This window comes from Etheostoma spectabile, chromosome 20 (genome assembly GCF_008692095.1).
Source record: "Etheostoma spectabile isolate EspeVRDwgs_2016 chromosome 20, UIUC_Espe_1.0, whole genome shotgun sequence".
Classification (NCBI taxonomy): domain Eukaryota; kingdom Metazoa; phylum Chordata; class Actinopteri; order Perciformes; family Percidae; genus Etheostoma; species Etheostoma spectabile.
In genome coordinates, this window is record NC_045752.1 from 16520147 (window position 1) to 16525031 (window position 4885).

A 4885-nucleotide genomic window follows, 5' to 3' on the forward strand; every position below is an offset into this window, starting at 1 on the left:
ACATGCTTTTGGGAGACTTGATGTTCATTTTTGCAAACTTCAGCCGGGCTTGGATGTTTTTCTTTGTTAGAAAAGGCTTCCGTCTTACCACCATACCCCAAAGCCCATTCATATGAAGAATAATCGTCACATGTAGCACACAGCCAGTACTTGCCACAAATTCTTGCAGCTCCTTTAATTTTGCTTAGGCCTCTTCGAAGCCTCCCTGAGCAGTTTTTTTCTCATTTCATCAATTTTGGAAGGACGTCCAGTTCTTGGTAATGTTTCTGTTGTGCCATATTTCCTCCACTTGATGACTGTCTTCACGGTGTTCCATGGTTTACTTAATGCTTTGGAAATTCTTTTGTACCCTTCTCCTGACTGATATCTTTCAACAAAGAAATCCCTCTGATGGTTTGGAAGCTCTCTACGGACCATGGCCTTTGCTCTGAGATGCAACTAAGAAAATGTCAGGAAAAATCCTACTGGAACAGCTGAACTTTATTTGTGATTAATCAGTCACTTTAAATGATAGCAGGTGTGTAATGACCTTTATTTAACATGAGTTTGATTGTGATTTGTTAATTCTGGTATTAATGGTATGTAGCAGATCAACCTGCATCAGAATGGGATGGGCTGAAGCAGTTGGGTGTGAATTAACCACCCTATATAAACAGTGGGATAATGCTTGCCTAGCTGCTAGCGTGGCACTCCCTCATGCTCTGCAACTGACAAGCCAGCAGTATTTACTTACTGCGCGTGTAGCTAAAACAGAGAGCTCAACACACAGGGTGAAAAGAGAAGCTGCAGCAGTGTGCAGTACAATAAATATATGGTGTTGTCTGAAAATTAAGCCATATAAACCTATTCTGGTACAACCTCTAAACACAATTCTGAACATGACAATGAGCATAATATGAGCAACTGTAGGAAAATAGTTGTTTGAGTGGAAAAAATACCATAGTTAACATTTTGAATGCTACTTTTGATTCTTTGAGAGAGCGTTTCATAAAAAGAACAACTGTTACATGCAACACACTTGCTATTAGTGTGAATGCTTATGTAAATGACTTGTATGTTAATGAAGACACTGAAAGCAGCTTGCAGAGAGCTCCATCAGATGAACAAAGTTGTGGGAAACACAGTAATGCTTTTGAATTCATCCTCTCTGCATTGTAACATCTTTGTTGTCTGACAATCATAGCAGGAAAAATGACATGTTTTTTTTTTTTACTTGTGGCTTTTGGAATAATGGATGGTTTCATGAGCTTCCCTGTGATACATACACCGCTGTTTGACTCCCTTACCATTGCATCTTGTTATAAAATGTTTCTTTGTAGTAGTATAAAATGAGATGAAGTAAAAGGAAACTGAAACTAAGTGTAGTAAGTGCTTAGTTGCACCATCAGCACTTTGTACCAAGTGTAGAGCTGATGCCTGATGGGAGACAAATGATCTTCGTAAGACCATGAAGAAAGACTCCAATCTGCTTTTTATTAGCGTGATGGAGAGCAGTACTGGCACGGCTGGCACCCAAGGGATACAGTTTGCTATCGCTAGTAAATACATACTGGCAGCTCAGCTGCACAAGCCTTTACATGTAGACATGTTTACAATACAGGGATAATCCTGCTGGGGTCTCCATTTACCCTGTCAGGGCTTATGTGCAATAATGACCAGCTCACTGTACATAATCCTCCTTATCATACAACTACTTTACAAATGTGAGCTGTAATGGTTTGACACAAAATATTGATTTAAAATGATTTTATTGCCAGCCAATTCAAAGCTTTCGACTTATTAGCAAGATCCAAAACATGAATGTAAGGTAGTTACTAACATAGTCACGATAAACTGAACATAAATCTGTATGTTGAAACGTCTTTAGCCTGTAATTCAGGGCTCTCATCCTCAAATTACCACGGTTAAAGTTGTTCTCTTATACAGTGAGAAACTCCAGTGTGTCATTTTTCTCTCTCCTCTTCTCTCTTCAGTTAATGCAGCATGTTTAGCAGAGTAATACAGCTTAATTCAAGCAAATACACAGAACATAAACCACAAGACATTGAAAATTACATTGACCAAGAAAATTTTTACCTTTGTGTTCACTGCCAGTGTGAATATTACGCAGGTGAGCAGTTCAAAAAATACATAAAAGTGGATGGCACAATATCAACATTACATTTTAACAGCAGGAGCCTTATCGCAAACCTTTCAAAAGTCAAACAAAAGGTTGCATTATATATCGACCAAAGATATCAATGTAAAATAGTTAATAAAGTGTCTTTTGTTTTAGATACAATCATGGAATGCAGCACAGTGCAAATTGAAATGGAAAAATCGAAAAACATTCTAATTAGCTGCATTTATAGGAAACCAGGATGGAATATTGACATGTTTAACGAAAGAATTACAGAAACATTCAGTAATAGCAATAACAAACAAAAAAATCTGCTAAGACTTCAATATTGACTTGCTCAACCCACAAGACCACAACAAAACTCCAGATGTAATGTACAGTGCTCAATCACTCGACCAACCAGAATTACAACCAATAGTGCTACACTAATTGATAACATATTTACCAACGTTATTGACTATAAAGTTGAAATTGGACTAATAATAAACGACGTTAGTCTGCAACGTCTGCCAGTTTTTTCAAACATAAATAGCTACACTAAGACAAGGATGACAACAACATTTACACAATGACCAGACACAGAACCCAAGAAAACATCAATACATTCAGAGGATTTAATAAAACCAGACTGGGGCAAAGTGTACGTAGATAATGCGAATGAAGCTTATAAATCATAGACTGTATATATATTGAATTAATATTAACGGTCTATGCTTATGATTCATTTTTGACTGTTGTAATATCACTTGATGAAAAAAACTGTCCTCGAGTAAAGAAAGAAGTAAAACAAAAATCTGATGAAAAACCGTGGAAAACTAATAAAATATCAAATGCATGTAAGAAGAAAAATTAATTACATAAAGAGTTTTTAAAGAAGAGGACAAAAGAAGCAGAAAATAAATATGAGATATACAAAAAACAAACGGACCACAATCATGAGAAGCAATAAAAAGACTTATTACAGTAAACTACTGGAGGACAACAGAAGCAATACAAGAAACACCTGGGAGGGTGCTGAATGAAATTATCAAGAATAATAAAGGCAAAACAGGAGACACTAACTATTTCCTGACAAAAAACAATACAGAGGTTAAGGACATGACCTTAGCTGCAAATTAATTTAATGATTATTTAGTTGGAGTTGGTCCAGGTTTAGCTGGGGAGTTTACAAAGACTGTCAGTATACATGATGTGCTAAGCAAGAATGTAAATATTAATTAATCTATGTTTGTTAAGGGAACTGAAGAAAAAGAAGTTATTGAGATCGTTAACACATTTAAGAATAAACTGACTGGAATGGTATTGACATGTTTATGGTCAAAAGTATTATCGGCTGTGTTGTCAAACCTCTGACGCATGTATGTAATCAATCTCTGAAAACTGGAGTCTTTCCAGAGAAAATATTCTCTACAAAGATAGATAGCTTTATTAATAAACATAATATACTGTATGATATGGTTTCAGGGCTAATAGGACAACTTCACATGCACTTATTAAATGCATTTTTGCACAAATGCCTTTTTGAACCGAACCTTCACAATTTGCACACTGTTTATCCCCTGCACTGTTTTACACTTTGATCACTGCTGCACTTCTGTATAACTTTTTGTATAATAATCCGGAAATGTATTCCATCTCACCTGGAATATCATTGCAATATTTATAAGCTGTATGCAACGCAATTTCGTTCTGTATGCACTCTGTACATATAAAATGACAAATAAAGTTGAAGTTGAAGTTGAAGTTGAACTTATTCAATTTGTAGAAGAAACATCAATATCAATATAACAAAACATATGCAGTGGGGATATTCTTGGATCTTAACAAGGCATTTGATACAGTAGACCACAATTTACTGATAATGAAATTACACAAATATGGAATTAGGGGGACTGCTCTTTCTTGGTTAAATAGCTGCTTACATAATAGACAACAATGTGATGAATTGCAAAACCATAAATCAAAAGGTAAAGAAAATCACCTGTGAGGTCCCCCAGGGGTCAATGTTCGGACCATAATGAATGGGAGGTGTCAAAAACACTGAAAACCAATTTATTTGCTAATACTAATTTAATCTGTTCTGCGGAAAATTTGGAATAACTTTTGGATACAGTGGAAAATGAATAAAAAAAGATGAAGAGCTGGTTTGATGCAAATAAACTAACACTGAACTTAAGTAAAACTAAATTTATAATTTTTGGTAATCATGCCACAACTTCACACAAACAATTTCTGATAAATGATATTGAAATTAAAAGAGTAAAAGAACTTACATTTCTGGGAGTAATAATCATTGACAAATTATGTTGGAAGCCACGTTTACCTTATATTAAGGCCAAGATATCCAAATCAATTGCTATACTAAATAAAACCAATTACTTAACAAATCAATGCTCATTGTAGTATTGTTCCTTCATACTGCCATACATTTCTTACTGTTTGGAGGTATGGGGAAACACTTACAAAACCAACACTGAACCTACAGGTATATTCATTCTTCAAAAGAGAGCCTTTATCTTTATAGAGCACCAACTAATCCACTGTTTATTAAATTAAAAGCACTAAAATTCAGAGATGTTGACTTTAAAACTGCACAAATGTTGTACAAAATAAATAATCATCAGCTATCAAACAGTATCCATGGATTGTTTCAAATAAGAGAGAGCAACCATCACTTAAGAAGAACATTTGTATTTAAAAATAAACTATATAAAAACAAATGCTAAATATCACTGCATCACAACCAAAGGAGTTAATTTATGGAAC